Here is a 10465-nt window from a genome sequence, read left to right as displayed (position 1 = left end):
GAATAGCAGTGATGATAATGGATATCCCTGCTGTGTTCCTGACCTTAGTGAAAAAGCTTTCAGTTTTTCTCCATTGAGAATGATATTCACGGTGGATTATTCATAGACGGCTTTGATGATATTGAGGTATGTTCCCTCTATCCCTACACTTTGAAGAATTTTGATCAGGAAAGGATGCTGCATTTTGTCAAATGCTTTTTCAGCATCTATTGAGAGTAACATATGGTTCTTGTTCATTCTTTTATTAATGTACTGTATCACATTAATTGATTTGTGGATATCTAACCAATGTTGCAGCCCTGTTGCAACCAGCCAGTTGGCATGGTGAATAATCCTTTTAAATTACTGTTGGATACTATTGGCTAGTATTTTGGTGAGAATTTTTGCATCTGTGTTCATCAGGGATATTGGTTTGTAATTCTCTTTTTTGACGAGATCTTTGTCTGGTTTTGGGATCAAGGTGATGCTGGCCTCATAAAATGAGTTTGGAAGTTTTCATTCCATTTCCATTTTTTGGAACAGTTTCAGGAGAATAGGAATTAATTCTTCTTTAAATGTTTGGTAGAATTCCGCTGGGAAGACGTCTAGCCCTGGGCTCTTGTTTTTTGGGAGATTTTTGATGACTGCTTCAATCTCCTTACTGGTTATGGGCCTGCTCAGGTTTTCTATTTCTTCCTGGTTCAACTGTGATAGTTTATACATCTCTAGGAATGCATCGATTTCTTCCAGATTGTCAAATTTGCTGGCGTATATTTGCTCATAATATGTTCTTATAATTGTTTGTATTTCTTTGGTGTTGGTTGCGATCTCTCCTCTTTCATTCATGATTTAATTTATTTGAGCTCTTTCTCTTTTCTTTTTGATAAGTCTGGCCAGGAGTTTATCAATCTTATTAATTTTTTTAAAGCTTTTATTTATTTATTTGACAGACAGAGATCACAAGTAGCCAGAGAGGCAGGCAGAGAGAGAGAGGAAGGGAAAACAGGCTCCCTGCTGAGCAGAGAGCCCAATGGGGGGTTCAATCCCAGGACCCTGGGATCATGACCTGAGCTGAAGGCAGAGGCTTTAAACCCACTGAGACACCCAGTGCCCCAATCTTATTAATTCTTACAAGGAACCAAAGTTTTATTGTTTTATTGTTTCAAGGAACCTAGTTTTATTGTTTTGTTCTATTTTTGTTTGTTTGTTTGTTTCTATTTCATTGACTTATGCTCTGATATTTATTATTTCTCTTCTCCTGTTGGGTTTAGGCTTTCTTTGTTGTTCTTTCTCCAGCTTCTTTAGGTGTATGGGTAGGTTGTGTATGTGAGATCTTTCTTGTTTCTTAGGAAAGGCTTGTACTGCTGTATATTTTACTCTCAGGACTGCCTTTGCTGTGCCCCACAGATTTCTAAGTGTTGTGTTTTCGTTATCATTAGTTTCCATGGATTTTTTTCAATTCTTCTTTAATTTTCTGGTTAACTCATTCATTCTTTAAAGGATGCTCTTTCATCTCCATGTATTTGGGGTCTTTCCAAATTTCCTCTTGAGCCTGAGTTCTAGCTCAGACCATTGTGTTCTGAAAATATGCAGGAAATGATCCCAGTCTTTTGATACTGGTTGAAACCTGATTTATGAGCCAGGATGTGATCTATTCTGGAGAATATTCCATGTGCACTGGAGAAGAATGTGTATTCTGTTGCTTTGGGGTGTAATGTTCTGAATACATCTCTGATGTCCATATGTTCCAGTTTGTCATTTAAGGCCTTTATTTCCTTGTTGATCTTTTGCTTGGATGATCTACCCATTTCAGTGAGGGGAGTGTTAAAGTCCCCTTCTATTATTGTATTATTGTTGATGTGTTTCTTTGATTTTGTTATTAATTGGTTTATATAGTTGGCTGCTCCCATGTTAGGGGCACAGATTTTTTAAATTGTTAGATATTCGGGGAACCTGGTTGGCTCAGTGGGTTAAGTGTCTGCCTTTGGCTCAGATCATGATCTCAGAGTCCTGGGATCCAGCCCCACACCAGGCACTCTGCTCATCAGGGAGCCTGCTTCCCCCCCATCTCTCTGCCTGCCTCTCTGCCTACTTGTGATTTCTATGTCAAATAAAAAAAAATTCTAAAATTGTTAGATCTTCTTGTTGGACAGACTTTTTGAATATGATATAGTGTCCTTCCTCATCTCTTATTATACTCTTTGGCTCAAAATCGAATGGATCTGATATAAGGATTGACACCCCAGCTTTCCTTTGATGTTCACAAGCATGGTAAATTGTTTTCCACCCCCTTACCTTAAATCCAGAGGTGACTTTGGGCCTAAAATGACTTTCTTGTAGACAGCATATTGATGGCTTTTGTTTTTTTATCCATTCTGATACCCTTTGTCTTTTGATTGGGGGCCGTTAGCCCATTTACATTCAGGGTAACTATTGAGAGATATGAATTTTGTGTCATTGTATTGCCTGTAAGGTGACTATTACAGTATATTGTCTCTGTTCCTTTCTGATCTACTAACTTTAGGGTTTCTCTTTGCTTAGAGGACCCCTTTCAATATTTCCTGTAGAGCTGGTTTGGTGTTTACAAATTCTTTCAGTTTTTGTTTGTCCTGGAAGCTTTTTTTCCCTCCTCCTCTTTTCAATGATAGCCTAGCTGGATATAGCATTCTTGGCTGCAAGTTTTTCTCATTTAATGCTCTGAATATATCATGCTGGTTCTTTCTGGCCTGCCAGGTCTCTGTGGATAAGTCCACTGCCAATCTAATATTTTTACCATTATAAGTTACGAACTTCTTGTCCCGGGCTGCTTTCAGGATTTTCTCTTTGTCACTAAGACTTGCAAATTTTACTATTAGATGATGGGGTGTGGACCTATTGTTATTAATTTTGAGAGGAGTTCTCTGTGCCTCTCGGATTTTGATTTTGATGCTTGTTCCCTTTGCCATATTGGGGAAATTCTCTACAATAATTCTCTCTGGTATACCTTCTGCTCCTCCTTCTCTTTCTTCTTCTTCTGGAATCTGAATTATTCTAATGTTTCATCGTATGGTATCACTGATCTCTTCAATTCTCCCCTCATGGTCCAGTAGTTGTTTCTCTCTCTTTTGCTCAGCTTCTTTATTCTCTGTCATTTGGTCCTTTATATCACTAATTCTCTCTTTTTCATCATTTTTCCTAGCAGTAAGAGCCTCCATTTTTTATGAACCTCATTAATAGCTTTTTCAATTTCAGCTTGGTTAGATTTTAGTTCTTTTATCTCTCCAGAAAGGGCTTTGATTTCTCCAGACAGGGTTTCTCTATTATCTAGAACCTTGAGAATCGTCATTCCGATCTCTAGATCTGACATATTACAAATGTCTGTATTGATTAGGTCCCTAGCCTTTGGTACTGCCTCTTGTTTGTTTGTGTTTTGTTTGTTTGTTTGTTTTGTTTTATTTTTTTTGTGGTGAGTTTTTCTGCCTTGTCATTTTATCCAGATGAATATATGAAGGGGAGAGTAAAATATTAAAAAGGTGCCAAAGACCCCAGGAAAATATGCTTTAACCAAATCAGAAGAGGCCCCAAATTTTGGGGGTAAGAGAGAGGATAAAAAGTTCAGGGAAAAAAAAGAAAAAATATAAAAAAGGAAAATATAAATATTAGACTGGTGAAGAGAACAGAGTCACAGAGTCACCCACTTAATTTGGGAGTCTTTTGGTCTCTTAGAAGAAACTACCTTCCAAAATTTTATAGAATGAAAAAATACACACACACAGACACACACACACACACACAATACACAAAATAAGGGTAAACACAATGAAGGGATGGAATATGACAATAAAGATGAAATTTTTTAAAAAAATCTAAAATAGGAGTGGATAAGATAAGTTGATTGGAAGTATAAAGGAAAAAAAAAAGTGGAGAGAATTTACTCAGGCTGGAGACTAGAGCAAAGCCCTGTGCCTGATTTATGGTATATTTTGATCTATTAGAAGAAGTTGTATCCCAGATTATTTTTAGAAGAGAAAACCTTATGTGTATAAAAAAATCAAGTTACATACAATAAAGGATAAAATATGACTATATTAAGGAAGGTTCAAAAATATTTTTATGAAAGGTATTGTTAAACTAGTTAAAAATGGTAAAAGGGAAAGATTAAAAATTTTAAATAATAGCATAAGAAAAAATAAAATTAAAAAAATTAAATTAACTTTTCAAGACTAAAGAACCATGGGGAGAAAGGCATGAATTCCATGCTTTGCTTTCTCCTCCTCTGGAATTCCACTGTTCTCCTTGGTAAGCGAACTTGGTCTTGGCTGGATTTATTGCTGATCCTCTGGGGGAGGGACCTATTGTAGTGATTCTCAAGTGTCTTTGCCCAAGGCAGAATTTCACCGCCCTTACCAGAGGCTGGGTTAAGTAATCTACTCGGGTTCCCTTTCAGGAGACTTTGTTCCCTGAATGCTTTCCATAGAGTTTTGGAGGACGGGAAGGAAAATGGCTGTCTCCCATTCTCTGGCACAGAGCAGCAGAGAGCTTGGGGCCCCACTCCTCAGGGCACCCTTGGAGGAAAGCGCTCAATCACTCCTGTCTCCCTGGCCTCTGGCCATGCTCCGAGATCACCCAGCCTGCGGCCAAGCTTCTCTGTCTCTGGCACACAGCCCTGTCTGGAGTCTCCAAACCCAGCAGATCCCTGCGCTCTTGCAGGGGGGGTCCTCCGGATCTTGTGTGATGCCCACGCAAAGAGCAGTGGCTTGACTGTCCCATGGATCACAGTGTAACCCGGAGTTAAGAGCTCACTCCTCTGCTCTGTCTCTGTAGCTGGCTTCACCGCTCTAACACCTGCAATCTCTGTGACACTCAGACACCCCCGATCCTTCTGTGATCCCACAGGACCTGAGAACACGCTGTCCCAGCATGGCCTTCACCACGACATAGCCTCTGGAGCGATGTCCCTCAGTGGAGCAGACTTTAAAAAGTTCAGATTTTGTGCTCCATTGCTCAGCTGCTTGCAGGGAGCCGGCCCCTCCCCCCGCAGTCCATTTTCCTGTGGCTTTGGATTCATTTCTCCACAGGTCCTGCCTTCCAGAAAGTGGTTGATTTTCCACTTCTAGAATTGCTGATCTTCTTCTCTTTGATCTCCTGTTGGATTTGTAGGTGTTTGGAATGGTTTGATAAACTAGCTCATCTCCTGCTACCTAATGTCATCTCAGCCTTCTACTCCTCCACCATCTTGACTCCTCCTCCTCCTCCACTCATTTTCAGAAAATCTAGCACCTCGTTCTAAATTATGGAATACATCTTACCTAATATTAAACCTAATAGTGGCATTTTGTGTAATGGGGATAGAGGTGAGGTCATGAGCACATTTTCACAGGCTTCTCACCTATGAAACTTTATCTCTTTCCAGCCTTTGTACATCGTCCTTCTACACAAGTTGTATTTACTATCTAGAGAGTTTCCATGATTCTTTATTTTTCTGACGTTATCATTCAAAGACAATTTTTTGAATTCACAAAAGGTTATGGCCTTACATTTTTGTAATGTTGATGTGTTACCAGGATTTACTACTGATAGGTTAATACTGTTCTGATGTTGAAAAGAAAAGAAAAGAAAAGAAAAGAAAAGAAAAGAAAAGAAAAGAAAATATATCTAAAGCAGATGACATTGTGATTGAAATGCACAGCTGCAAAGATATTTGCTTGAGTAAATTTAGAAAAGTGATTAGGTTTTTTCCCCTTAAAGCATTTCTTTGTTAGCAAGTGTCCATCAGACATATCAAAATGGCTAGCATATTTTTGAAAACTTTTTCAAGTCTGTCCTGAAGTGAAATTCTCATATAAAATGATTTATAATCAAGTTCAAAGTATTAAATCTTCTCATTTAACAGATATTTGGAAAGAAAAGAGACTATTTGGAAGTCTTTCTGGAGGAAAAAAACATGTTTTTGGTGTCTACAGTAATATAGCATCTGGAAAACAAGGACATTGGGTTTCTTGTTTCTTAGGTGTTGAGCTGGCATTTCATTCTTAGGCAGAGGCATCCTTCTTTTCTTAGGAATTTTAGATAGATGTGGATTCTCAGGGGCACAGGATACACATTGAATGAATTCAAAATTTTAGGGTAAGAGTTGATATAAAAAATTAATTTATTAGATCAATGCTTTCCTTTTTAAGAAAATAAGAATGCAAAGATCAATAAAAATAGTCTATGTCACAGAAGTTCACTGGGGCTGGCTCTCTGTGGCAATATCCAAATGAAGATCCACAGTGCGTCTAGCATACAAAAAGATCTTACTTCTGAGGACAGGCACAATGAGCTTATCTAATAAGAAAATTTGCATCAAAAAGTTAAATTTTCACACATATTAAAATTAATAGAATAATCATGACAACTAGGACTGATGTGCAGGCACAGGATAATTTAGTCAACCTGAAGAAACCCCAAATCCTTTCAAACTGAAAAACTCTGATGAGTGACAACTAGAAAGTAAAATACCTTAACCTTTAGATTATCTGGAAACTTAGAACTGGCAGTTCTAAACATACAGAAACATTCCAATATGGATGTTCAAAAGGTAAACAAATGATCTCTGGTAGCAGAGACTGAATTTGGGGTCAAGAAATGGTTAAAATTAGATGGGGAAGATCTACCAGGCATTTCTCCTTTGTGTCTGGTAGCAACACCCCTGTAAGAGGAGTTGAAGGGAATCACAGTGGATGGGTGGGGCACATTGTGGTTTCATAAACAGTGAATAAGCTCTTTAAGAAGACAGGGAGGTCTCTTTATATTTTAGAAAGATTTCTGAGGGAAAAAGGGTAGAGTTTTAACATTTGGATTCATAACACATTAGTTAAATTGAAAACATTGTACTAAACAACATTCCTTAATAATGCTCATGGAGATATTAATGAAGAAATGAATGATTTTGTTTATTCCACAAATAGTGATTGATTGCTGACCCTGACCCTGTGCTGGGTATAAGCCCAACAATGAGGAATGGTAGAATTGTTTGATAAATATTTAACATCAATAATGGCAGGAGTTGCAGTTTTCACATGGCCCTTTGAAACAACAATTTTCTGCAAAATAGAAAAGAATGGGAATTAGAAAACTATGGTCATCACAGTTTAATGGTATGACTTGTTCAGTAAATATGTGTTGGTTTGAACATATGTAAATTGGATACAAAAACAAAACAGAACAAAAATCTGAAATTCTCCTGCAGACAACATCAAGAATTGATAAGTGTTTCTCTCATTATTTGGGACCTTTTGGTCTCTCATTTCCCTCACTCAGTCCTGGTTTCTTGGGCTCTGTCTTCCTGAAGATGTGAATTCAGTTTTCTGTCATCAGGAAAACATGATCCTTTCTGGTATGTGACGTATGGGGGGGGCTATAAAGCTCTAAATCCCTGCACTCTTCCCTGGTTAGAATCGTGAAACACATAGCCAGTTCAGATCAGGTTCCCCATTTGTCACTGAGAAAGGGTCTTAGCCATCTGGGGCTCTCACATTCTCTTCTTTTAAAAAAAAAATACCCACCCAGGGGGACCTGGGTGACTTAGTCCATTAAGCACGTGCCTTCAGCTCAAGTCCTGATCCCAGGGTCCTTGGATGATAATCAGCCTAGAGACAAGATGGGGCTCCCTGCTCAGCAGGGAGACTGATTCTTCTTCTCCCTCTGCCCCATCCCTCTCCCTTTACCCACCCCTTCCCCTTCTCTCACTCTCTCTTTCAAATAAATAAGCTAAAAACAAAAACAAAAGCAAACAAACAAAAACCCAACCCTGCTCCAAATTGTCAAAAGTACACGTATGTTTTCTACTGGAAACACCCACCTAGGACATCACAAAGCATTCTTTTGAGTATCATTATGGATTCTTGAATGTTTATTTATTCAAGGTCTTATAATCAATATTGGTCATTCTGATCTTGCTAGACAGTCACACTGGGTTGTCTCCAGCATCTGGTGGTATTCATTTTCCAGGGCTGCTACAACAAAGTACCACAAACAAGGTGGCTTAAAATAACAGACATTTATTTTCTGATTTCTTAAGTTCAGAAGTCTAAAATCAAGGTGTTGGTGCTCCCTTTGGACAAGCCCCTGACAGAATCCTTCCTTGTTTCTTCTAGCTTCTGGTGGCTCCAGGATCACTTGGCTTATGGCTACATGACTCAAATCTCTGCCTCCATTTTCACATGGCTTTCTCTGTGTCTTTTCCTCTTCTGTCTTATGTAAATAGAAGACAGTCATTAGATTTAGGGACCACCCAGATCATCGAAGATGATTTCCTTTTTCTAAGAAATAGTTGCAATCCCATGTTCCTTGGATTCGGATATGGACATTTCTATCATCCAGGCATGCAAACACATTTCTTCTCATTGTTAGAGGCTATTTTTCTATAGAACTAGCTCTTATTCCATTTTCTGTAATAAACTTTTAACAAGTGCTTCTGGAGGTCAAATATTATGCTAATTATGAGAATACAAAGCTATTTCATATCTCTTGGGTTTCTCCCCAAGGTACAGGTTCCCTTGAATGAGAAAAATGATGCTCCAATTGTATGGAAAGCCCATGATTTTAAGGAGCCAGCTTAAGTACTCGCTCAAGTGTCCACATTTGGAGCGTCAGAGGATCGAGAGGCCAGTAAATAATCCTACAGATCTCTTGTAAGAAATCTCCAATCCATTTTCCTTTTCAAAGTTTTGTTCCAGGTTTCAGGCACCTAATCTGCAAAAGCATACCAGCCTGAGAGTCAGGTCCCTCAGGTTCTATTTCTGGTTCTGCTACTGGATTGCTGTGGGACCTTGCACACCACAGGGAAGATGGGTGCACTTCCTACAAAGCAAGAGACAAGAGCCTGAGGAGCCCTCTAGGCAAGGCTACTTCATACCCCAGTGAAGCTGGATCCCAGGAACCAAGTGTACCGGCTGCACTCCTCACGCAGGGTCTAGGGATGCTCTTCCTGCTGCCAAAGCCACTGATGTTTGTGTGAAGCTGGAGCTCTGATTTTAGTTTGGTCAAAGGGACTCGGACTCCCTCCTTTGTGTGAATCCTAGAAGTCAAAAGGAAAAGTAGTTTGCATTTTAAAGATTTTATGTATTTATTTGACAGAGGGAAATCACAAGTAGATGGAGAGGCAGGCAGAGAGAGAGAGGGAAGCAGGCTCCCTGCTGAGCAGAGAGCCAGATGCGGGACTCGATCCCAGGACCCTGAGATCATGACCTGAGCCGAAGGCAGCGGCTTAACCCACTGAGCCACCCAGGCGCCCCAATAGTTTGCATTTTAAAGCCTTGACTTTTTCTTACTGACATGTTCTTGTGGTTCACGTTGCACTAGAGGAAAATGGGCTGGTGGCCCAGAGCAAGGAGTGAAGGGTTGGGAACTCTGGGCCTCTTCCTGGAGGGGGCAGGCGGGTGCTGTCCAGCAACTTGGGGACTCTGGGAAGGTAAGTCCCTGCACCTCGCCCCCTAAACAACTACATTTCTGCTGAGGCGGCTGCGGTGGCTGCGGCGGCTGCGGCGCAGGCAATGGGTGTGGCCACCGGCGGTTGGCGAGGGGTCCGCGCAACAGGGACCCGGATCCTATGCGGTTATTCACAAGGCGCAGGCGCCCCTGCCCTGCCAGCGGGCGGTTTCCAGCAGCGGCGGGACATTCCCTGGAAGGAGCCACGGGGTTGCGAAGAAGTCCACCCAGAAGGTGCTGGACCCCGAGAAGGACGGGCTGACGCGCCTGAAGCACCTGTGGGCGCTGCTGGGTGAGGCCTGCTCTGGGACCCCGGGTTCGGGCATTCCTGCCCTGATGTGGGCCGGGGGAGGGTGGGGGCTGGGATGCCGACGGCATGAGGGGGGGCGTGGGGGTGGAGTGAGACCCTCCTTTCCAGGGCCCAGCATTGTTCCCGACTGCGGGCAGTCTGGCCTCGGACTCTGCCCTGTCGCCCAGGACGTAAACTCACCCCGGATTTGAGCTTGGTCACCTCAAGGCCGGCGGAGCCGCCATTTTCCTCTCCCTGGCAAATCCTGCACTCCAGGTGCTACACAGACACACACGCACACACACTCACACACAAAATAAACTGACACCGCCCCCTCTCGTTTTTTAATTTTTATTTCTGACTCTGACACCTGAAGTAGAGTCTCCAAGAGTTCCCAGCCCAGACTTAACTGAACTGTCCTCTCTTCTGTGGGCTCCCTCCCCTTAAATTTTAGTTTTACTTTTGAGCTGGAGTCTTCAGAGAGATGGAGCCTCCCAGTGCTCCCAGGATAAATTTAATTGAGCTGTCATCTATCTTCCCACGCTCCTCTTATTTTTATTTTGGGTCGGCCGCTTGGGCTTCCTTGTGTGGTTGGTGTGAAGGGGGCTCCTCCTCTTTGTGGAGGGAGGGGTGGCTTTTCTGGGTTCAAGGAGGCTGCTGCTTCTTTCTTGCCAGGATGACAGTGAGAGTTCTTGGCCGCCTTTCGCTTTTGTGGACTGCTGGGTGGAGGTTCTGTGGAGCCCAGGG

The 10465-nt window shown here is 41.5% G+C and overlaps 1 long non-coding RNA gene across 2 annotated transcripts; it reads right to left on the bottom strand.

Annotated features, from left to right (window-relative positions):
* Window positions 1-8084: 8084 nt before the first annotated feature.
* Window positions 8085-9432, bottom strand: LOC116573484. 2 transcript variants are annotated; one of them, XR_004278823.1, is made up of 3 exons: window positions 9190-9432; window positions 8858-9019; window positions 8085-8193 (listed from the first exon to the last, which is right to left on the bottom strand). It is a non-coding gene; the product is annotated as an uncharacterized LOC116573484 (long non-coding RNA). The 2 variants fall into 2 exon arrangements; XR_004278824.1 differs by having other exon boundaries at window positions 9273-9432.
* Window positions 9433-10465: the final 1033 nt, after the last annotated feature.

The sequence above is a fragment of the Mustela erminea genome, chromosome 14 (genome assembly GCF_009829155.1).
Source record: "Mustela erminea isolate mMusErm1 chromosome 14, mMusErm1.Pri, whole genome shotgun sequence".
NCBI classification, from domain to species: domain Eukaryota; kingdom Metazoa; phylum Chordata; class Mammalia; order Carnivora; family Mustelidae; genus Mustela; species Mustela erminea.
Note: the sequence above shows the minus strand (reverse complement) of the source record. Positions and strands in the feature narration are given on the sequence as shown.